Source organism: Schistocerca nitens, chromosome 6 (assembly GCF_023898315.1).
Source record: "Schistocerca nitens isolate TAMUIC-IGC-003100 chromosome 6, iqSchNite1.1, whole genome shotgun sequence".
In the NCBI taxonomy this organism is placed as follows: Eukaryota; Metazoa; Arthropoda; class Insecta; order Orthoptera; family Acrididae; genus Schistocerca; species Schistocerca nitens.
This window is the reverse complement of record NC_064619.1, coordinates 18,822,421-18,848,353: the sequence shown is the minus strand read 5'-3', so window position 1 is coordinate 18,848,353 and position 25,933 is coordinate 18,822,421. Positions and strand designations below refer to the sequence as shown.

Here is a 25,933-nt window from a genome sequence, read left to right as displayed (position 1 = left end):
ATCTGACGGCCCCAGATTTCTTTTTGTGGGGAAAGTTGAAGGATATTTGCTATCGTGATCCACCGACAACGCCTGACAACATGCGTCAGCGCATTGTCAATGTATGTGCGAACATTGCGGAAGGCGAACAACTCGCTGTTGAGAGGAATGTCGTTAGACTTATTGACAAATGCATAGAGGTTGACGGACATCATTTTGAGCATTTATTGCATTCATGTGGTATTTACAGTTAATCACGCTGGAACAGCATGCGTTCTCAGAAATGATAAGTTCACAAAGGTACGTGTGTCACATTGGAACAACCGAAATAAAATGCTCAAACGTACCTACGTCCCTATATTTTAATTTAAAAAACCTACCTGTTACCAACTGTTCGTCTAAAATTGTGAGCCATATGTTTGTGACTATTACAGCGCCATCTATCACAAAGCGAAAAAAGTGGTCCAACTAAAACATTCATATTTCTTTACGTACTAAACGAATATGTAATAAAAATGGGGTTTCCTACTTTAAAAAAAACGCAGTTGATATCCGTTTGACCTATGGCAGCGCCATCTAGCGGGTCAACCATAGCGCCATCTGGTTTCCCCCTTCAAGCTAGACGAATTTCGTTCTTTGTAGTTTTTTGGTTTGACGCTTATTTCGTGAGATATTTGGTCCGGTCACTATCAAAGGACCACCCTCTACACCACCTGATCGGAAGTATCCGGACATCCCTACGTAATACGAAATTATCGACTAGGAGTCACGAAAGGCAGGGCCTTCCACTATAAAAGGAGGCAAGGAGTATTGTGTTGTCAGTAGCGATGCAGTAATAGCAGAATATGTAGGACAGGAGAGTGTATGTCGCCTGAGTAACAAAACCATCAGGGACACTTCAAACGTTCTAAAGCTGCCCAAGTCCGCTGTTGGTGGCGTGACTGTGAAGTGGAAACGCGAAGGAACAGCAACAGCTCAACCGAGGCCAAGTAGACCTGATGTAGTGGCGTGCAGGGACCGTTAAACATTGCCGAACTCCTCCCGAACAGGCCTTGAAGGCCCAAAGGTACCAACCGGCCGCCGTGTCATCCTCAGCCACAGGCGTGACTGGATGCGGGTATGGAGGGGCTTGTGGTCAGCACACCGCTCTCCCGGCCGTATCTCAGTTTCCGAGACCGGAGCCGCTACTTCTCAATCAAGTAGCTCCTCAGTTTGCCTCACAAGGGCTGAGTGCACCCCGCTTGCCAACAGCGCTCGGCAGACCGGATGGTCACCCATCCAAGGGCTAGCCCAGCCCGACAGCGCTTAACTTCGATGATCTGACGGGAACCGGTGTTACCGCTGCGGCAAGGCCGTTGGCTCTGATCATTGCAGAGGGCGGTTGTGATAAATAGTGCGAAATCAGCGGAATGAATCAGTCGAGAGTTCGAAAGTGCTGACAACAGTCCAGCTAACACAATGACTAAGCTTAGGGAGTAGCATGGGGTACGACGATAGAACAGCCCCTCTTGAGCCACACATTTGCGTAGGCAGTGCTAAGCGACGGTTGAAGTGGCATAAAGAGCGACGTCACTGAACAACGTACTGGAAACCAGTGATTTGGAATGATGAATCACGCTTTACACTGTCGCAATCTATGAGAGGGTATCGGTATGGCGAATGACTGGAGAAGATTACCTGCCATCGAGTGTAGTGCCAGCAATGTAGTACAGAGAAGGTTGTGTTACTGCATGGGACTGTTTTTCGTGGTTAGTATGTGGTCTTTTTATTGCACTTAAGAAAACCCTAAATGAGGATGGATATGAAAACATTTCACAGCACTTCGTAATGCATACGGTATCGGAACAGTTCGGAGACGGTGACTGTATCACCATGACAGTGTACATTGTCACATTGGAGTATCTGTGAGGCAATGGTTTGTGAATAGTAACAGTGTTGAAATGGATCAGCGTGTCGAGAATCCCGACCTGAACCCTATGGAACGCGTTTGGGATGAATTAGATTGTTGGCTTCGCTCCAGTCCCCAGAGTTCTCTTGTTTCGGCTGATAAGGAATAAATGACTTCCTTCTGTTCACAGAAGTTCAGACACCTAACTAGCAGATCGAGCCATCACAAATGCGAAGGGTGGAGACACCAACATAATAATGAATTCCGCTAATAAGTGTCCGCATACTTTTGATCAGATAGTGTATTTCAGCTGCAGAAAGTGGATCTACGAACATTTTTGTTGCATAAACAACTGTATTTACAAATCTTTAACATTTCTGGCCGGCGTAGCTTCATCTACGATCGCCTTAATGGTTTTAATTTTGACAGACATAATCTTATGATTATGCGTCTTTATTGTTTTAATTTTTAATCTGTGACATGGCCAGTGTTTGGCTCTCAAAATAATTTAATTTTTTGTTCTGAAGAAGATTCCATTACTGGAATCGAAACCTAGGTAAACGAGTAAAAATTACCTTGCAACTGAAGGCTGAAAAAATTGTTTAACATCTGTATTGTTCATCACTTGTTTAGGAAAAAAGAACATAAATAATAGTCGGCTTGTGATACTGGGCATCATATGTAGTTACGATAGAGTGTTAGTACTCAAAAATGGTTCAAATGGCTCTAAGCACTATGGGACTTAACATCTGAGGTCATTAGTCCCCTAGAACTTAGAACTACTTAAACCTAACTAACCTAAGGGTATCACACACATCCATGCCCGAGGCAGGATTCGAACCTGCGACGGTAGTAGCCGCGTGGATCCGGACTGAAGCGCCTAGAACCGCTCGGCCACCGCGGCCGGCAGTGTTAGTACTATTTATCAGTTATAATTTGAATAAGCCAAATTAAAATCTGCTTCCTTATTATCACTTTCCTTAAAATTTAGCTCGTGTTTATTTTCCGTTGTCAAATAGAGCGCATACTCAGGAAATGAGCGTCAGGGCAGATGTGGAATATCCCATTGCTGTCCTGGGTAGCTGATAATGAAGATAATTTTCCATTATCATAATGTTATCTGTGCGTCCGTTTCGTATGGACAACTGTTATTAGTTCTTGTACAGTACAGTGTTTTTCATTCAGGATACTGGTGCATAGTCTGGGGTCAGAAACCTTACTCCATTATACACACTGTCTTTTTTTCATATTTTAATTCTCTTGCAGCTTTAGCATTACTTAATCTGTCAACTTTTCTGTGGTGGAATCGTGTAAAACGTAGAGCGCTAACCTGGAAGACTTGAAAGTAAGCCATATCCGAGTGCAATTCATCACGACCATTACCGTAGATAAGTCATGAGCAAACTTTGGTGACCAGCAGGTCTGATTCACTCCAGCACACGAACAGTTCGACGACGTTTGCAGCAGCGTGGACTATCAGCTCGGAGACCACGGCTGCGGTTACCCTTGACGCTGCATCACAGATAGGAGCGCTTGCGATGGTGTACTCAACGGCGAACCTGGGTGCACGAATGGCAAAACGTCATTTTTTCGGATGAATCCATGTTCTGTTTACAGCATCATGATGGTCGCGTCCGTGTTTTGTGACATCGCGGTGAACGCACGTTGGAAGCGTGGCGTATCACCTGGCGTGATGGTATGGGGTGCCATTGGTTACACGTCTCGGTCATATTGTTCACATCGACGGCACTTTGAACAGTGGACGTTACATTTCAGATGTGTTACGACCCGTGGCTCTACCCTTCATTCGACCGCTGCGAAACCCTACATTTCAGCAGGATCATGCACGAACGCATGTTGCAGGTCCTGTACGGCCTTTCTGGATACAGAAAATGTTCGACTGCTGCCGAGGGCAGCACATTCTCGAGATCTCTCACCAACTGAAAACGTCTGGTCAATGGTGACCGAGCAACTGGCTCGTCACAATACGCCAGTCACTACTCCTGATGAACGGTGGTATCGTGTTGAAGCTGCATGGGCAGGTGTACCTGTACACGCCATCCAAGCTCTGTTTGACTCAATGCCCAGGCTATCAAGGCCGTTATTACGGCCAGAGGTGGTGGTTGTGGGTACTGATTTCTCAGGATCTATGCACTCAAATTGCGTGAAAATGTAATCACATGTCAGTTCTAGTATAATATATTTGTGCAATGAATACCCGTTTATCATCTGCATTTCTTCTTAGTGTAGCAATTTCAATGGCCAGTAGTGTAGTTACTAGCTGGTTGATGTACTTTACTGTTGACATCAGGAATGCAGAATGGCTTTCATATCTGTTTCTTTTTTTTAGTCACCATTTCTGTGCGGATGTCGCATGACACTTGTGAAATTGCATCGATGAAAACTTCATTCTGTTTTTCTGTTACACAGCGTGGCCGTACCTCTCAGCTAATCAGGTGGACTGCTCTGAAACTCTCCGGCGGATTAAAACTGTTTTAGTCGATCTGCAAGTTTCAAAACAGCGCACATGCCGTTGGAGAATGAAACACTTATTCTGCAAGAATCGTATCATTCAAAAAATACGTCGCTATCCCTCTTGGATTAATAAGTAGTGTCCCGTTGTCGTGTGTTGTGCGCCTGCGAGCCAGCGCCCAGCCAGAGCCCGGCTACGGACAACCGCCTCGGGCGCTTCGGCCGCGCCTAGTCTTCCTCGTCTCACCTCTGGCTGGCTTCATACCACGCGGCGCCGCATCCCACGATATTTTCACAATAATTTAGAGCTTGTTTGTAATCAGCGCTCGAGTTCGCCCGCGGGCAGACGGAATTCCTCCGGTGTGCCAGGCCATTAGCATAATGCATGCAGCGAGTATAAAGACCAGCTGCAGCGGCCACGAAAAAGGGCGCGCCAGCCTCCTTGATATATAGTGGCCGCCGGGCTTTTCGTTCTAAATGAAGATCTAATTAGTTACAGTAATACCGGACCAATGCGGCCGCGGCATCCCCGTAGAAATATGTAGCTCCTCACCCGTAAATCATCGGCCAGTGTCGTTCTCGTTTTTCCTCCGATAGCGGAGTAACACGTTACTCCGTGTGGCTCGGGTCAGCTCGCGTTGTTATTCGATTTGCCGGCTGTGCCCGAGCGATGCGCCCAATGTTTCATCCTACAGTCGGGCGCCACGAAAGGGTCGTCATCGACGTGTGTTATCTCTGGGGAGGATCGCACTGGCGAGTGTCTCCCGGCGCCCACTTGCCACTTCGCCCGCGGAGGTCGCTACTCGAGGAGGAGGATCATCCTTCGGAGCCCGCGGCCGCGGCTGCGCCTGTAATTTATGTTAGTCCAATTAGGAGGGACCGGCATCTCTCGTTTCGTTGTGTTCGCGGTCGGCCGGCGAGGAAAAATAAGAACTCTCTTATTTATGGCTGGCCAGCAAGACCGGATTCTTTTGTATGAAACATATGCTGTGTGTTACATTTGGAGATATTACCTTTCTCCGACACTCCCTGATACAGTCGCCGCGCGGAAGTGGGCTCGGCCGTGCTGGAAACAGCTGCGGAAGGCGGACGAAATAATGGAAACACTGTGCCACAGAGGCGAGAGCACTTTCCCTGTCGCTCCTTCTGAACCACGGTGCTTTTCAATGTTTTGTATCTTCTTAAGATGTTTTCCTACGCTATTAAACATCAGAAACGTTTGTTTAGGACTCGTGTGTCGCACTCTTGGTGTGGATAAGGTAACGCTCTGCACTGCAGGAACTGTAAACAGTAGTGGCTTTGGACTACATGTTTAATTAAGTTCGTTGGTTGGTTTTTTGGTTCATTTGGGGGGAGGGGACCAAACGGCGAGGTCAAAAAAATGGTTCAAATGGCTCTCAGCACTATGGGACTCAACTTCTGAGGTCATCAGTCCCCTAGAACTTAGAACTACTTAAACCTAAGGACAACACACACATCCATGCCCGAGGCAGGATTCGAATCTGCGACCGTACTGGTCGCGCGGTTCCAGACTGTAGCGCCTAGAACCGCTCGGCCACTCGAACCGGCCGGCCGGCGGGGTCATCGGTCCCATCGGATTAACGAAGGATGGGGAAGGAAGTCGGCCGTGCCCTTTCAAAGGAACCATCCCGGCATTCGTTTGAGGCCATTAAGGGAAATCAAGGAAAACGTAAATCAGGACGGCCGGACCCGGGTTTGAACCGTCGTCCTCCCGAATTCGAGTCCACTGTACTAACCACTGCGCCATCTCGCTCGGTTTTAATTAAGCACTATTAGAGTCTTTCGTTTCATATGAACAACAAATTGTAACAAAGCATCGTTATACGAAGTGCAAAAAGGCGTTAATAACGAGCATCAAAACCGACTCAGGGATTAGTGAACACAAGGTTGTCGTGGCGAGACTGAATACTGTAATCCCAAAATCCTCGAAAAAATATACCTATTCAAGAAAGCAGATAAAAATTCACTTGACGCATTCCTGAGAGACAATCTCCACTCATTCCAAATTAATAATATAAATGTAGACCAGATGTGGTTTAAATTGAAAGAAATAGTATCGGCAGCAACTGAGAGATTTATACCAAATAAATTAACAAACGAAGGAGCTGATCCTCCTTGGGACACAAAACGGGTTAGAACGCAGTTGTAGAAACAACGAAACAAACATGCCAAATTTAAACAGACGCAAAATCCCCAAAATTGGTGATCTTTTACACAAGCTCGAAATTTAGCGCGGAGTTCAATGCGAGATGCCTATAACAGTATCCACAACGAAACTTTGTCTCGAAACCTGGCAGAAACTCCAAAGAGATTCTGGTCGTATGTGAAGTATGTTAGCGGCAAGAAACAATTAGTGCCTTCTCTGCACGACAGCAATGGAGATAGTATCGAAGACAGTTGTGCCAAAGCATAGTTACTAAACTCAGCCTTCCGAAATGCCTTCACAAAACAAGACGAAGTAAATATTCCAGAATTCGAAGCGAGATTAGCTGCCAACATGAGTAACGTAGAAGTAAATATCCTCGAAGTAGTGAAGCAACTTAAATGACTTAATAAAAGCAAGTCTTCTGGTCCAGCCTGTATACCAATTAGATACCTTTCGGAGTATGGGGCTACATTAGCTCCATATTTAACAATCATATACAACCGTTCGCTCGACGAAAGATCCGTACCCAAAGACTGGAAATTTGCACAGGTCACACCAATATTCAAGAAAGGTAGTAGGAGTAATCCACTAAATTACAGGCCCATATCGTTAATGTCGATATGCAGCAGGATTTTAGAACATATATTGTGTTCGAACATTATGAATTACCTCGAAGAAAACGGTCTATTGACACACAGTCAGCATCGGTTTAGAAAACATCGTTCCTGTGAAACACAACTAGCTCTTTATTCACATGAATTGTTGAGTGCTTTGGACAAGGAATTTCAGATCGATTCCATATTTCTGGAGTTCCGGAAGGCTTTTGACACTGTACCACACAAGCAGCTTGTAGTGAAATTGCGTGCTTATGGAATATCGCCTCAGTTATGTGACTGGATTTGCGATTTCCTGTCAGAGAGGTCACAGTTCGTAGTAAATGACGGAAAGTCATCGAGTAAAACAGAAGTGATTTCTGGCGTGCCCCAAGGTAGGCCCTTTGCTGTTCCTTATCTATATTAACGATTTTGGAGACAATCTCAGCAGCCGTCTTCGGTTGTTTGCAGATGACGCTGTCGTTTATCGAGTAATAAAGTCATCAGAAGACCAAAACAAACTGCAAAACGATTTATAAAAGATATGTGAATGGTGCGAAAAGTGGCAGTTGACCCTAAATAACGAAAAGTCTGAGGTCATCCACATGAGTGCTAAAAGGAACTCGTTAAACTTCGGTTACACGATAAATCAGTCTATTCTAAAAGCCGTAAATTCAACTAAATACCTAGGTATTACAGTAACAAACAGTTTAAATTGGAAGGAACCGGAACACACAGAAAATGTTGTGGGAAGGCTAACCAAAGACTGCGTTTTATTGGCAGGACACTTAGAAAAATGTAACAGACCTACTAAGGAGACTGCCTACACTACGCTTGTTCGTCCTCTTTTAGAATACTGCTGCGCGGTGTGGGATCCTTAGCAGATAGGACTGACGGAGTACATCGAAAAAGTTCAAAGAAAGGCAGGACGTTTTGTATTATCGCGAAATATGGGAGAGAGTGTCGCAGAAATGATAAAGGATATGGGGTAGACATCATTAAAAGGAAGGCGTTTTTCGTTGCGACGCAATCTTTTCACGAAATTCCAATCAGGAACTTTCTCCTCTGAATACGAAAATAATTTATTGACACCGACTCACATAGGGAGGAATTATCACCAAGAAAAAATAAGGGAAATCAGAGCTCGTACGGAAAGATACAGTGTTCATTCTTTCCGCGCGCTATACGAGAGTGGAATAATAGAGATTTGTGAAGGTGGTTCGATGAACCCTCTGTCAGGCACTTAAATGTGATTTGCAGAGTATCCGTGTAGATGTAGATCGCTGTAGCTAAACCAAATGGTAACTTTGGTTCATTGGAAGATACACCTCAAATTTGCGGTTTCTGTACCATTCTCGATAAACTTCAGGTTTCTTTCTATCAGGAACAGCGTGCTCCACGGCCGTATTAATGAGATCCAGGTTAGGGGGCGGGGTGGCATCGGTCGTAAAAAATATACGTTGCAGTAAACAGATTAAAACTTCACGACCGACGCTGTCCTTCCTCCTGTCTTGGCTTCTCGATAAACAATAAAACTCGAACTTAAAATGAAACTCGAAAAATAGGCTGACTAAGTAAGCTATTATTCGGCTCAGAGCAGCTGCAGTATTCAAGTTACTGTCAAAGGATGCTGTTCATGTTGTTGCGCTTTAAGCGGATAAGCTGCGTCTTCGTCAGTATCCGACTGACACCGAAATGGTTATAAATAGGTAACTGCATGAAATGAATTTGTGCTTGGTGAATGTCCGCACCTTGAGCTGGTAAAATAAAATCAAAAAACGTGGTTAGTTGTGCATTTCGTAATCTGCAGCTACACAGAATGTCAGCCGGCCGGAGTGGCCGAGCGGTTAAAGGCGCTACAGTCTGGAACCGCACGACCACTACGGTCGCAGGTTCGAATCCTGCCTCGGGCATGGATGTGTGTGATGTCCTTAGGTTAGTTAGGTTTAAGTAGTTCTAAGTTCTAGGGGACTTATGACCACAGCAGTTGAGTCCCATAGTGCTCAGAGCCATTTTTTGAACAGAATGTCAGCATGAACGTTAAGGAAAGAATTTCGCCCGGAGGAAAGATTAACGGAAATGGTGAAAACTCTCAGCACGTGGACGTTCAGGAAAAAGGTGTCGGTGTTCGGCGCTAGATCTACGAATATTCTTCACGCCAGTAAATACTGTTTCCTTACTGACTGAAGAATAAGATTAAATTTCTAACAGCTCGCGTTTCATCATTAAAAAAAAAAAAAAAAAAAAATATTCTACCCTTGTGGACCGAACTGGAAAAACCTTAAATATTTGGTTAAATAGTAAGTTATCCAGCCTCATATCTTTCATTTATTGCTGTGTAAGCATGTAGGGCTACACGAAAACAAGTGAGCGAGAGAGGTACGGCATTTACACGTACTGCGTTTTCGTGTATATTTCAAGAAAATGTCGAGTTTTTGCCAACTCATTCGTTGCATTACAGTACTCAACACAGTCAAACAAGCTATCATGGATGAAGACAGACAATCAGACCTAAGTGACATTTCTCGTCGAAAACTGACGATGGTTCTAGCTAAGCGCTGTTGAATTGCCGAGTTCAGTGAACACGTTGAACAACAAGAGCAGTCCAACAACGTGTTCATAAAGTCAACATCTGGGCTCGAGCTGTAGTGCCCAAACCCTTTATTACCGAAGACAGCGCACTGCGGTGGTAAAGATACTGCATGAAGTATAAAACGTGCACCACCAGTTAACACAAAAACTCGTCTCAATCATCAGGCAAATGTAAATCCTGCTACACCCGCGCCAATAGAATTAATAATTGCTGGTGGTCCGTCTGCTCGCAAGAAAAGGTCTGATGTTTATGACTCAAACCTGTTTCTGCACTGCTGTGCCATTACGAGTAGAGGGGGGTGACTTGTACTCAAAAAAAAAATTAATAAAATAAAGGATGACTTGCCTATCTCGGGGAGAGTAAACGTCAACTTCAAGACATCTTATGTATGGATTTTCATCATTTCACTGGCAAATGTTGAGAAACGATAGGACCATTTTTGTCAAGAGATATATTCTCTTAATAAGAAAGGAGATAAACTCACTAACAATAACAGTAATAATAATAATGCCTGCACTGAAGTAAATATAATAAATGCACTGAAATATTATGAATTAATCCATGCGAATGATATCAATGATTATAAAATGACTTGAAATTATATCTGTGTCAACCGATGGGTACGCTGAACCTGCAGTGTGATGAGTGAGCAGTGACACTTAAAATCTATGCCAGACTGGAATTCGAATACAAATTTCCTGCATATCGCGAGTCGTCACCTCAATCATTAAGCTGTCGCAGCACACTACCAGGCGTCACTCAAATTCTTATTGTCACTGATATTTCCATCTATACATTCCGAACGCTGCAATCAGAGGTTTTTTTATCCAATGTTCAGATACAATAGCCTGTGTAATTCAAGATGAGATTTCTCCCCTGATAGTGTACTTTGGTGCAGGCACGCGAAATCACTCTCACTGTATCACATACCGAATAGTCACGTAACCTGGACTCGCCTAAGATACCTTAAACGTACGAAGATATTAAGCACGGATACCCACAAATAATACTGAAGCAGAGAGTACTTTTCTGTACGGTTTGGTCATAATTCTTTTCCCACCGATTTTCCAAAATCTGTATTTTTTTAACTGCCTCCAGCTCTTTGAAAGCTTGGAGAGATTTCATAAAATACTCATCAGATGAGATCTGCTTGTGTTGCTAAGGTGTTCTCAATGTTTATACTGAAAAATTACAAAAATATACAGACATCAAAGAAAGTTTTGCGTCACCCCGGTTCCCAGAACTTCTGAAGATAGACGTTGACTGTGAATATTGTACCACAGACACAGACCCTTTGACTGTTCAGAGATGTCACTAAACCGGCCCAAAGATGTAAACAACCATTTACGAGCAGCGCCTTTTAGACGGAGGGGGTCCGACAGCCGATCACTTCCAGTCATTCCACCAGGAAGGAGGTACACGGCTCGTGTTGTCTGTAGTTCAACCATTCCTAGACAATCAATCCTGCGGTTCGATCGCGTCCACATTGTTACTTTGTGCCAGGAAGCGCTTTCAACAGGGAAGTGTCCAGGCGTCTCGGAGTGAACCAAAGCCCTCCCCCCCCCCCCCCCCTCAAATGGCTCTGAGCACTATGGGACTCAACTGCTGAGGTCATTAGTCCCCTAGAACTTAGAACTAGTTAAACCTAACTAACCTAAGGACATCACAAACATCCATGCCCAAGGTAGGATTCGAACCTGCGACCGTAGCGGTCTCGCGGTTCCAGACTGCAGCGCCTTTAACGGCACGGCCACTTCGGCCGGCTTGAACCAAAGCGATGTTGTTCGGACATGGAGGGCTACTGCTTCAGTGCATGACTACTACCTACGGATTATAGCTCGGAGGAACCCTGACAGCAACGCCACCATGTTCAATAATGCTTTTTGTGCAGCCACAGGACGTCGTGTTACGACTCAAACTGTGCGCAATAGGCTGTATAAGGCGAAATTTCACTCCCAACGTCCATGGCGAGGTCCATCTTTGCAACCACGACACCATGCAGCGCGGTACAGATGGGCCCAACAACATGCCGAATGGATCGCTCAGGATTGGCATCACGTTCTCTTCACCGATGAGTGTCACATGTGCCTCCAACCAGACAATCGTCGGAGACGTGTTTGGAGGCAACGCGGTCAGGCTGAACGCCTTAGACACGCTGTCCAGCGATTGCAGCAAGGTGGAGGTTCCCTGCTGTTTTGGAGTGGCATTATTTGGGGCCGACGCACGCCGCTGGTCGTCATGGAAGGCGCCGTAACGGCTCTACTATACGCGAATGCCATCCTTCGACCGATAATGCAACCATATCGGCAGAAAATTGCGAGGCATTCGTCTTCATCGACGACAATTCGCGCCACCATCGTGCACATCTTGTGAATGACTTCCTTCAAGATAACGAAATCGCTCGAATACCCTATCGAACATGCCTGGGATAGATTGAAAAGGGCTGTTAACAGACGACGTGACCCACCAACCACTTTGAGGGATCTGCTTCGAATCGCCGTTGAGGAGTGCGACAATCTGGACCAACAGTGCCTTGATGAACTTGTGGATGGTATGCCACGATAAATACAGGCATGCATCAATGCAAGAGGGCGTGCTACTGGGTATTAGAGGTAGCGTTGTGCACAGTAATCTGGACCACCAACTCTGAAGGTCTCGTTGTTGATGATACAACATGCAATGTGTGGTTTTCATGAGCAATAAAAAGGGCAGAAATGATGTTTATGTTGTTCCCTCTTCCAGTTTTCTGTACAGGTTCTGTAACTCTCGGAACCGAGGTGATGCATAACTTTTTTGGTGTCTTATTTTTTTATAATTCAATAAGTATGCGTCTGTGCGTAGCTTTGTTTAGGATTGAGACAGTTTTTGCAAGATCATTACAGCGTTTTTGTTTCTCTTCTTGTATTCTGATGGCATCCACTAACTTTTTCGTTGTCGAAAGAGGAAGGAGTTGAACTTCCAGTACACATTCACCAATCCTTAATAGTTCATTCTTTCGTGAATTGCGTGGAGAGCACGTTGGAGCACTTGCGCCGAATCCATTCTGTGGAGCATGGAGGGGATAAATTAAAATTTGGGAGGTGCTGGCATGGGGTTTCGGAGTTTCTATCATTTCACTTAAGGAAAAATCACTGCATAGACCAATTAGTGAATCAGGCGTTTCCTTATATACAAGTATTGCATATTTAAGAGTATGAATTGCTTCAGAATGATAATGCATAGATATAGCAATAGCTCCTCCATTAACAGTAATTTGAAGAAATAAAAAATTTATGAATTTTGATATCGTCCTCCTGAGATAAAGAAAACAACCAAGTGTTCTCTCTTTAATGCACCTCAATTATTGCCCGATACAGTTCACTGTGAATCATGAAAGATTACGGTGCTAACTACCCAAGCTATGTAAGACACTGTTGAGATAAAAGCCAGATGAAATAAAGCCACAGAGTCCTCCTCCACGCCTTTTTGATAAACAGTGTATTTATGTTGTTCGGGCACTATGTTTGCTCACCATATGTCAACTTCTACATCTATATGACTACTCTGCAGTTCACACTTAGGTGCATGGCAGAGGGTTCATCGGACCACCTTCAGACTACTACTCTTTCCGTCCGAGCTCTGATTTCTCTTATTACGATGATCATTTTTCCCTATGTAGGTTGGCTTCAATAAATTATTTTCACATTCAGAGGTGAGACTTGGAGATTGAAATTTCATGAAAGGATCTGGCTGCAACGAAAAACTCCTTTGAATTAGTGATTGCCACCCCAACTCACTTATCATATTCGTCATACTCGCTCGCCTATTTCGTAAGAATACAAAATGAGCTGCCCTTCTTTAGACTTACTCGACGTCCTCCGTCAAACCTATCTTGTAAGGATCCCACATTGCACAGCAATATTCTAGCAGAGAACGGACAAGCGTACTGTAGACAGTCTCTTTAGCAATTCCGCTGCAACTTCTAAGTGTTCTGTCAGTAAAATACAGTCTTTGGTTTGCCTTCTCCACAACATTATCTGTGTGAATGTTTCACTTTAAGTTATTCGTAATTGTAATTCCTAGGTATTTAGTTGAAGTAACAGACTTTAGATTTGTGTGATTTATCGTGTAACCGATATTTAATGGATTTCTTTTAGTACTCAGATGAATGAGCCACATTTTTTTCGTATTTAGAGTTATCTTACATTTTTCGCACCACACAGATATTCCGTTTAACTCATTTTCCAGTTGGTTTTGGTCGTCTGATGACTTTACTAGACGGCAAATGACAGCTCCATTTTTCAAACAATTTAAGAGGGCTGCTCCAATTGTATCCAAAATCGTTTGTAGAGATTAAGAGCAGTAGAGGGTCTGTAAAACTTCTTTGGGGAACGCCAGATATCACTTCTGTTTTACTACATCACTTGCGTCGATTACCATGTACTGTGACCTATCAGAGAGGAAATCACGGATTCAGTTGCACAACTGAGACAATACTCCACAGGCACGTTATGTGATAAGAAGTCTGTTCTGTGGAGCGGTGTCAAAATCTAGAAATATGGATCTGTTTGACATTACCTGTCGATAGCATTCATTAATTCGTACGAACAAAGACCAAATTCCGTTTTACAAGAAGTGTCAAAATTTTATTTCACGATTCTTGAGATGGTGTTCTTTAGAAAACATACCCAGCAACGAGGGAGTTCATCTCTCACGATAACACCCCAACACACAGTGTGCAAGCTTCTTTGGTGAGCATGGCATTGAAATAAAATTTCTCCCTTGAGCTCCACAACCATGAAGTAGATCTTATTGAAGTGAAATAATTAAGGATCTTTTACAATCCCTTAATTATTTCACTTCAATAAGATCTACTTCAGGTTTGTGGAGCTCAAGGGAGAAATTAAGGATCTTTTACAATCCCTTAACACTTGGTTCAAGAATCATAAAAGAAGGTTGTATACCTGGAAGAATCCTGGAGACACTAAAAGGTATCAGATAGATTATATAATGGTAAGACAGAGATTTAGGAACCAGGTTTTAAATTGTAAGACATTTCCAGGGGCAGATGTGGATTCTGACCACAATCTATTGGTTATGAACTGCAGATTGAAACTGAAGAAACTGCAAAAAGGTGGGAATTTAAGTAGATGGGACCTGGATAAACTGAAAGAACCAGAGGTTGTAGAGAGTTTCAGGGAGAGCATAAGGGAACAATTGACAGGAATTGGGGAAAGAAATACAGTAGAAGAAGAATGGGTAGCTCTGAGGGATGAAGTAGTGAAGGCAGCAGAGGATCAAGTAGGTAAAAAGACGAGGGCTAATAGAAATCCTTGGGTAACAGAAGAAATATTGAATTTAATTGATGAAAGGAGAAAATATAAAAATGCAGTAAATGAAGCAGGCAAAAAGGAATACAAGCGTCTCAAAAATGAGATCGACAGGAAGTGCAAAATGGCTAAGCAGGGATGGCTAGGGGAAAAATGTAAGGATGTAGAGGCTTGTCTCACTAGGGGTAAGATAGATACTGCCTACAGGAAAATTAAAGAGACCTTTGGAGATAAGAGAACCACTTGTATGAATATCAAGAGCTCAGATGGCAACCCAGTTCTAAGCAAAGAAGGGAAGGCAGAAAGGTGGAAGGAGTATATAGAGGGTTTATACAAGGGCGATGTACTTGAGGACAATATTATGGAAATGGAAGAGGATGTAGATGAAGATTAAATGGGAGATAAGATACTGCGTGAAGAGTTTGACAGAGCACTGAAAGACCTGAGTCGAAACAAGGCCCCGGGAGTAGAAAACATTCCATTAGAACTACTGATGGCCTTGGGAGAGCCAGTCATGACAAAACTCTACCATCTGGTGAGCAAGATGTATGAGACAGGCGAAATACCCACAGACTTCAAGAAGAATATAATAATTCCAATCCCAAAGAAAGCAGGTGTTGACAGATGTGAAAATTACCGAACTATCAGTTTAATAAGTCACAGCTGCAAAATACTAACGCGAATTCTTTACAGACGAATGGAAAAACTGGTAGAAGTGGATCTCGGGGAAGATCAGTTTGGATTCCGTAGAAATGTTGGAACACGTGAGGCAATACTAACCTTACGACTTATCTTAGAAGAAAGATTAAGAAAAGGCAAACCTACGTTTCTAGCATTTGTAGACTTAGAAAAAGCTTTTGACAACGTTAACTGGAATACTCTCTTTCAAATTCTGAAGGTGGCAGGGGTAAAATACAGGGAGCGAAAGGCTATTTACAATTTGTACAGAAACCAGATGGCAGTTATAAGAGTCGAGGGGCATGAAAGGGAAGCAGTGGTTGGGAAAGGAGTGAGACAGGTTTGTAGCCTCTCCCCGATGTTATTCAATCTGTATATTGAGCAAGCAGTAAAGGAAACAAAAGAAAAATTCGGAGTAGGTATTAAAATTCATGGAGAAGAAGTAAAAACTTTGAGGTTCGCCGATGACATTGTAATTCTGTCAGAGACAGCAAAGGACTTGGAAGAGCAATTGAACGGAATGGACAGTGTCGTGATAGGAGGATATAAGATGAACATCAACAAAAGCAAAACGAGGATAACGGAATGTAGTCAAATTAAATCGGGTGATGCTGAGGGGATTAGATTAGGAAATGAGACACTTAAAGTAGTAAAGGAGTTTTGCTATTTAGGGAGCAAAATAACTGATGATGGTCGAAGTAGAGAGGATATAAAATGTAGACTGGCAATGGCAAGGAAATCGTTTCTGAAGAAGAGAAATTTGTTAACATCGAGTATAGATTTAAGTGTCAGGAAGTCGTTTCTGGAAGTATTTGTATGGAGTGTAGCCATGTATGGAAGTGAAACATGGACGATGACCAGTTTGGACAAGAAGAGAATAGAAGCTTTCGAAATGTGGTGCTACAGAAGAATGCTGAAGATAAGGTGGGTAGATCACGTAACTAATGAGGAGGTATTGAATAGGATTGGGGAGAAGAGAAGTTTGTGGCACAACTTGACTAGGAGAAGGGATCGGTTGGTAGGACATGTTTTGAGGCATCAAGGGATCACAAATTTAGCATTGGAGGGCAGCGTGGAGGGTAAAAATCGTAGAGGGAGACCAAGAGATGAATACACTAAGCAGATTCAGAAGGATGTAGGTTGCAGTAGGTACTGGGAGATGATGAAGCTTGCACAGGATAGAGTAGCGTGGAGAGCTGCATCAAACCAGTCTCAGGACTGAAGACCACAACATTACAATCCCTTAGCGGCCCTCAATTTACTGGAACAGTTTGTTCTCGTATAATAATACACACTCCTATAGACCACCATGCATGACTTATGTGTTTACATTCCCAGGAATATTCGATCAGTTTGGATGTCGCACACAGATCTAAACCATATTAGATTGGTTTTTAACCATTTTTAACATGTGCACTAGATGTGGATGGTCGGCAAGATTCTTTAACAGTTATCCTGCCGAATGAGTTTGTCTCCTATAACCAAAATAGAGCAAACTTCCGAAGAATCATATGCGACCTGTTCTCTCAGTGCCACAACAAATAAATATAAGAATAGGGAACTTGGGAGAAATGCAGTAGCTTCTAATGTGCAACTGAATTCTACTTCCCATATCCAAGACAAGCGAGTACAAGAGAAAACAGTGTTAAGCGCGGAATCCTAACCTGAAACTAATTTTACGGATATAAAACGGAAAGGTTGTGTACAAAATCTCGTCGAAATGGATGTGATGGGCTACGTATACCTACCGTCGGTTGACAAAGAATGTGTAGGCGTTTGTTGTTAAACTTTACCAGATATCTTATGATGCGATTTAAGGAAATGACAGGAACCTACATTGTAGATGGCTGGTGAAGGAGTTTAGTTATCCTTGTTGTTTCGTGAATCGGGTTCAGTGTCTTATCCACCCTGTCACCTCGTTCCGTATGTTGTAAAGTATTCACGCTTCTCAAGCTTGCGATGGCAGTAGATACGGACGGCAATGAAGCTCATGACGACACTTCCCCGATATAAAAACAGCGTAGCGTAAAAATTAATATTCTGTCGGATCAGAAGGCCAGTAGCCGGCAGTTTACGACGAGTCCAATTTCAGTCTCTCTTCCCCCGTCTTCAGAGGTCGAGAAAGAATCCAGGGTTTATTAGAGCTTCGTCGGCTGCAACAGATCATCACACTCGCTACTGCGTGTAACACACGTTTCTGATTTGTAGAACCAGTCTGGTAAATGCAAATGTATTCATGACTCGGGAGGATTCGAAGACGCCGTGATAGAGTAATACAGACGCGGTCGCCTTCCCTGCCCAGACGGTGGCGCCACACCTCGTAATTTACGCGACGCTCCCCGAGTCTGCAGCGCGGCAAATGCGGCAGGCGATGTGGCGAGTCGAGGGAGCAACCTGAGGCTGCCTCCCAAATAAATTAAGCGGCGAGGAATGCGCTAAGCGGAGCCGGTCTGCTCGCCTCTACGTGTCGAGTGCTTTGGATTCCACGTGTCCGCTGATGGAGACGCCACGCTCCAGCTAATACCAGCAGGACGCAACAGGCAGCCGGCCACTCGGGCAGTGCCGTTTTGTGGAAGCTGTTATGTGGCGCTGGACAGCTTTTTGCTTCATTGCTGCAAACTTGTTAGACTGTGCTTCCCGTCAAACATGTAAAGCAGTTCTCTCTCCCTCACTATTCCCCCCTTTCTCCCCCCCCCTCTCTCTCTCTCTCTCACTCTCTCTCTCTCTCTCTCTCTCTCTCTCTCTCTCTTTTGCTCTCTCCAGTTGAAAAATCACTGATTATTCAATATTTTTGATCCCATACATCATATGAGTATTCTCTATATTTGACATCTGAATACGAGCAGCTCTTTCCCAAGCATTTGCAGAAATATTCGTGTCATTTGCATCTCGTGCTCCCTATCTTTCTACCCCAGTAGGAGGTTGCTGGTTCTTACCTCAACAGTATTTCTTTCCAGACAGTAAATTACACATGTACCAAGTTTGGGCGAAATCGGCCCAGTGATTTAGGAGGAGATGTGGAAAACACACACACACACACACACACACACACACACTCTTTGGTTATATGTATGGCTATACAACTCTTTTACCAAATTATACAGACGAAATATCCTAAACTACGTACTTTGACATAAGGTATTAGTGGTGACAATAGAACAGGTAGTTTTTATTGACATGAACTACGTAGCAATAATTGGTGAATTCTTCTCGGGTTATCAGCCGACTTCGCCTGAAGATGACGAATAGGAAATTCGTCCAAACTTGTGACAACACGGCTCGACTGATAACTCGAGGCCGGCCGTTGTGGCCGAGGGTTCTAGGCGCTTCAGTCGGAACCGCGCTGCTGCTACGGTCCCAGGCTCGAATCCTGCCTCGGGCGTGGATGTGTGCGATGTCCTAAGGTTAGTTAGGTTTAAGTAGTTCTAAGTTCTAGGGGACTGATGACCTCAGATATTAAGTCCCATAGTGCTTAGAGCCATTTGAACCTTTTTTGATAAGTCGAGAAGATTTCATCAGTGATAGACACTGAGAAAGCCCGCCTTCCATTATACATATCGATAAAAAAAGTGACATAGCAACTGTTCAGAGAAAAACGATCGAAGTTCGGTATTGCAGTTCAGCGATGGATAATCCACTGACAAAACTGAACTCTTGAATTCAAAATTATTTGACAGAATTGCTTGTACACGTCGTTTATTATTGCTGGGAATATATTCTTTGAGTTGTGCATTTCACGCATAATTTGACGGGCGATTATCGACGAATATTGCTCTGCATCATCCAACACCAATTCATCAAGTCATCGCTGTGCAAACAGTTCTTTGGTGGGAACTTCGACCAGCTCTGTGTGCTTTCAACGACCCATTTTCTCTTAAGTTTCTACCGACAGCGAGAAATCTCCGCCATTTAGGATGCGGCCTGTTGCTGGTTTTTTTTCCCCCTCTGTTTACGTCCGTTCAGCTTTACGGACACTTCATCGTGCTGCACCGTACATTAAATTCATGTATGTAAGTCCTTGTAACGAGTAATACTCCTACGTATATAACCAGTCACAGGCCGTAAACAGTGGAAAAGTCCACCGCCGACATATCACAGACGTTGCTGTACTACACTCCTGGAAATGGAAAAAAGAACACATTGACACCGGTGTGTCAGACCCACCATACTTGCTCCGGACACTGCGAGAGGGCTGTACAAGCAATGATCACACGCACGGCACAGCGGACACACCAGGAACCGCGGTGTTGGCCGTCGAATGGCGCTAGCTGCGCAGCACCGCCGCCGTCAGTGTCAGCCAGTTTGCCGTGGCATACGGAGCTCCATCGCAGTCTTTAACACTGGTAGCATGCCGCGACAGCGTGGACGTGAACCGTATGTGCAGTTGACGGACTTTGAGCGAGGGCGTATAGTGGGCATGCGGGAGGCCGGGTGGACGTACCGCCGAATTGCTCAACACGTGGGGCGTGAGGTCTCCACAGTACATCGATGTTGTCGCCAGTGGTCGGCGGAAGGTGCACGTGCCCGTCGACCTGGGACCGGACCGCAGCGACGCACGGATGCACGCCAAGACCGTAGGATCCTACGCAGTGCCGTAGGGGACCGCACCGCCACTTCCCAGCAAATTAGGGACACTGTTGCTGGGGTATCGGCGAGGACCATTCGCAACCGTCTCCATGAAGCTGGGCTACGGTCCCGCACACCGTTAGGCCATCTTCCGCTCACGCCCCAACATCGTGCAGCCCGCCTCCAGTGGTGTCGCGACAGGCGTGAACGGAGGGACGAATGGAGACGTGTCGCCTTCAGCGATGAGAGTCGCTTCTGCCTTGGTGCCAATGATGGTCGTATGCGTGTTTGGCGCCGTGCAGGTGAGCGCCACAATCAGGACTGCATACGACCGAGGCACACAGGGCCAACACCCGGCATCATGGTGTGGGGAGCGATCTCCTACACTGGCCGTACACCACTGGTGATCGTCGAGGGCACACTGAATAGTGCACGGTACATCCAAACCGTCATCGAACCCATCGTTCTACCATTCCTAGACCGGCAAGGGAACTTGCTGTTCCAACAGGACAATGCATGTCCGCATGTATCCCGTGCCACCCAACGTGCTCTAGAAGGTGTAAGTCAACTGCCCTGGCCAGCAAGATCTCCGGATCTGTCCCCCATTGAGCATGTTTGGGACTCGATGAAGCGTCGTCTCACGCGGTCTGCAGGTCCGGCACGAACGCTGGTCCAACTGAGGCGCCAGGTGGAAATGGCATGGCAAGCCGTTCCACAGGACTACATCCAGCACATCTACGATCGTCTCCATGGGAGAATAGCAGCCTGCATTGCTGCGAAAGGTGGATATACACTGTACTAGTGCCGACATTGTGCATGCTCTGTTGCCTGTGTCTATGTGCCTGTGGTTCTGTCAGTGTGATCATGTGATGTATCTGACCCCAGGAATGTGTCAATAAAGTTTCCCCTTCCTGGGACAATGAATTCACGGTGTTCTTATTTCAATTTCCGGGAGTGTATTTTTCAACATAGCGTCGCCTACGTTTATTCTGTGTCAGCTGGTTTTTTTTTTAATGAATCTTAAGCATTATAAGGCTTAATACGGTCGAGAGTATGGGAAAGGGTCTTAATGTTTGACATAAATTTATTTTCCAGACGCGAGTTTATAAAATGATATGATCGCTTTCGATTTTGCTAGCAGTCATCTTCAGATAATAAAATTCTGGCGTGATCGTCTAGCGGTGAATTGCGTGCGTAGAAACAGAGAGCTCTTGGGATCGAATCCCGGTCGGACCATTGAAATTTGCAGTCTGCCTTTAATTCAGCCTTCAGTTCTCAACGATGCGAGGAGTCACCACGAACAACATGTGATCGGATTCCACATTAAACTGTAGTTCCCTTTCCCTCGGTTGGATAACCGGTGTAGCTTACGGACACGAGAATAGCCGAAGAAGCGTCCAATCGAAAGACTTGCACCAGCCCACTGAGCCACACGAAGTTATTATAGTACAATTTTGTCTATAAGTGTTTGAGAAACTTTGCACAGAAGCCGCTATGTTGTATTTATTATTTATATTAAACGCCGTATTTTAACGACATTTGGTGACTTATAAAAAAGAGGACTACAGTAATATTGCGGGTGTCAATGTTTGACACGTTTGCAAAAACGAAAGGAAGGTGAGGTATAGATGTGAATGAAGTGTACAGGCATAGCGCAGGTGCATTTCTATTAGGACACGTTCGCAAGTGTAATTAAAACACTACTGTGCTACAGTATTGTACCGGAAGAATGAGGGGGGGATGTTGTAGCAGGAGATAGATAAGGAGTGCACCACGTGACACGAGAACCAGTAACTTCGTCCTGTCGTGTCTTTCTGTACTGCGCGCTTCGAGGTGCTTGTTGAATGTTTAACGTTGATTTTCCTGTTCGTACGCTGTCTTCATGACAGACGTAAGGAAATCAGTAGCCGCAGTGTTCGGAACAGAGTTGAAAGCTGGGCGAATTCTTGGGAGACAAACAACTCCAGCGCGTAGTCTGTTTCAGAGTAAACAACGGCGAAGTAGCACACTCGAACGACCTTATTTCACATGGAAACAGTGAAGTAGAACATCGATTTGTAACGATTTACGTGAATGAGGTTAACACTGTGAAAAGGTGTATTTTTGACGATGACATGTATATACGTCAGAGAATTTTAAATTCTGACATGTACTGAAGCATAATCTTTTGCAGTATAACTTGAAAATAGCCCAAAGGCCGAAATTGCAATATTAAAATAAATAATTTCTACAGTCAACGGCGAATATAAGGTCCTTTAAAAGAAAATATTCTGTACTAGTGACGTGCCATGGCTTCGCTGCACTAAGTATCTGCAGGCAATCCATAGAGCCCTTCTACCATTTCAAAAAAAATCTCGAGGTTGAAACTATTAGAGACAGAGCATCGTCGTTTGTTGTGAAGTATCTAGCAGCTCTTACAGTTCATTCTTTCTGTTGTGCCAGGCTTACATTGGTGCTCCAGACGTCGCTCGTAGAACAGAAAATTGACATTCGATTTCTACCAGTGCAGGATCATCAATGGAGCGTCAATAGTTCTAACTACCTCATTGATTCCTGCATGAGGGGAGCAATATCGTTGGCTACCGGTGTGTACATGTAGTTCTAGTAGTAATATCACAAAAAGAAGGATAAACATTGGGAGAGCACCAAGGCCTTCACGATCTATCCATTTTATCAACAGTTGATCTTGCTTCTTGCAGTTCGCGTGACGCACAGCGAATTGACCTCATGGGGGCTGAATTAAAATGCAACTCGCTGTCTGTTAACACGTGCTTGGAGACGTAGGTGGAAGGAAGGTCCTTGACACTACATGTCTCTTTAACGTTTTTGAATTACCTTATTATGCTTCTTTTTGCCGGTTGTGCCCTCCCGTATGGCGTTGATACTATCGTAGTACTGACGTCACAGATTCGGATTCTACATACCAGAAGACACATTGCGCCTTTTCCTGGTCTGTCGCCATTCATATCTGCCACAAAGGACAAAGGAAAAAAAAGACTTTGAGAGCTGCGAAACAAACCGCTATACTCTGCCTCTAATAGTGTCCCAGCCAGGATTTTTTGAAGTGTTAGCGGGGTTTATGGAGACCTTGTACAGACGGACGATATATCTGGCCTAATGGTAATAAATTACACTCCTGGAAATGGAAAACAGAACACATTGACACCGGTGTGTCAGACCCACCATACTTGCTCCGGACACTGCGAGAGGGCTGTACAAGCAATGATCACACGCACGGCACAGCGGACACACCAGGAACCGCGGTGTTGGCCGTCGAATGGCGCTAGCTGCGCAGCATTTGTGCACCGCCGCCCTCAGTGTCAGCCAGTTTGCCGTGGCATACGGAGCTCCATCGCAGTCTTTAACACTGGTAGCATGCCGCGACAGCGTGGACGTGAACCGTATGTGCAGTTGACGGACTTTGAGCGAGGGCGTATAGTGGGCATGCGGGAGGCCGGGTGGACGTACCGCCGAATTGCTCAACACGTGGGGCGTGAGGTCTCCACAGTACATCGATGTTGTCGCCAGTGGTCGGCGGAAGGTGCACGTGCCCGTCGACCTGGGACCGGACCGCAGCGACGCACGGATGCACGCCAAGACCGTAGGATCCTACGCAGTGCCGTAGGGGACCGCACCGCCACTTCCCAGCAAATTAGGGACACTGTTGCTCCTGGGGTATCGGCGAGGACCATTCGCAACCGTCTCCATGAAGCTGGGCTACGGTCCCGCACACCGTTAGGCCGTCTTCCGCTCACGCCCCAACATCGTGCAGCCCGCCTCCAGTGGTGTCGCGACAGGCGTGAACGGAGGGACGAATGGAGACGTGTCATCTTCAGCGATGAGAGTCGCTTCTGCCTTGGTGCCAATGATGGTCGTATGCGTGTTTGGCGCCGTGCAGGTGAGCGCCACAATCAGGACTGCATACGACCGAGGCACACAGGGCCAACACCCGGCATCATGGTGTGGGGAGCGATCTCCTACACTGGCCGTACACCACTGGTGATCGTCGAGGGGACACTGAATAGTGCACGGTACATCCAAACCGTCATCGAACCCATCGTTCTACCATTCCTAGACCGGCAAGGGAACTTGCTGTTCCAACAGGACAATGCACGTCCGCATGTATCCCGTGCCACCCAACGTGCTCTAGAAGGTGTAAGTCAACTACCCTGGCCAGCAAGATCTCCGGATCTGTCCCCCATTGAGCATGTTTGGGACTGGATGAAGCGTCGTCTCACGCGGTCTGCAGGTCCGGCACGAACGCTGGTCCAACTGAGGTGCCAGGTGGAAATGGCATGGCAAGCCGTTCCACAGGACTACATCCAGCATCTCTACGATCGTCTCCATGGGAGAATAGCAGCCTGCATTGCTGCGAAAGGTGGATATACACTGTACTAGTGCCGACATTGTGCATGCTCTGTTGCCTGTGTCTATGGGCCTGTGGTTCTGTCAGTGTGATCATGTGATGTATCTGACCCCAGGAATGTGTCAATAAAGTTTCCCCTTCCTGGGACAATGAATTCACGGTGTTCTTATTTCAATTTCCAGGAGTGTATGTAAAAAACTGTGCACGTGAGTCAGTCTACCTATTAGTGAAGACTATCAAAATCCCTACAGTAGTTAATGAGATTAGCCTTCACATACAGGGAGGAAAAAAACGCAGCAGGGGCCTCATTTTATAAATATGCGTAAATTTCTCTTTCTTTGCGCAGAACTCCTCACACAGCCACCGTCTTAGCTGTCAAGTAGATTTCGACCTTAACATTTTGCACATTTTCTGCTATACTTTTTTGTATGAAAAGATCACAGTGAGATTATTCCTATTGTCACAAGCCATAGAATTCTGTTACAAAAAAATTGTTCACAAGAAAAATATTGCAGTTTTTTCTGTATGCCAACTTAGTACACATACGTCCCATCGGGAGGCTGTTAGCGTCAATAGAGTTTGTAGAGAATGGTGGGGGGGGGGGAGAGAGAGAGAGAGAGAGAGAGAGAGAGAGAGAGAGAGAGAGAGAGAGAGAGGAGGAGGAGGAGGAGGAGGAGAAGAAGAAGAAGAAGAAGAAGAAGGAAGGGAACTTAGAATTTAAAGCCCCAATGACAACGAAGTCATTAGAATGCGGAAGTTGTCATATTTTTACTGAATGATTTGGTTTAACCGATAGAATTCACAGAATTCCAGCTTTCAGCTACCGAGCTTATAACCAGGCAGTCAAGATTTCCTATATAATTATTCTGTTTTATTAAAAATATGACCGCGAATGCCTCGGACTACCCAACGCCGCGTTATAACAAAATTTCAAGTACACTAGGCAAAAATGCTTCACTTTGAGGAGCGCGTACTGATAATTTGAAATTCGGAAGAAAGAAAACATTTACGATATTCGAAGGTTGACGTGGGCTCACTAATGATGTAACATCCTGTAGGACTGAATCGCATAGCTACATAGAGTCGTAATAAATATGGTAACCACTGACACAATCACACATGCAAACTAAATTACATTCGCAAAGGAACGTTGTACTTTAGTGCCATAAATGTTTTATGATGATGGATCGTAAAAGCAGCTAATAAAACGAACAGGTTGGCTGCTCCGTATTTCATTCTTGAACTGTAGAACGTAAACAAAAAAAGTTATCGAGAAACTGCACTTTACGAACAATGCGACTTAGCTCCATTGTTGCTGTAGA

General features: G+C 45.0%; 1 pseudogene; it reads right to left on the bottom strand.

Annotated features, from left to right (window-relative positions):
• Window positions 1-1,221: 1,221 nt before the first annotated feature.
• On the bottom strand, window positions 1,222-1,339 carry LOC126263872 (5S ribosomal RNA; annotated as a pseudogene).
• Between the last annotated feature and the right edge of the window lie 24,594 nt (window positions 1,340-25,933).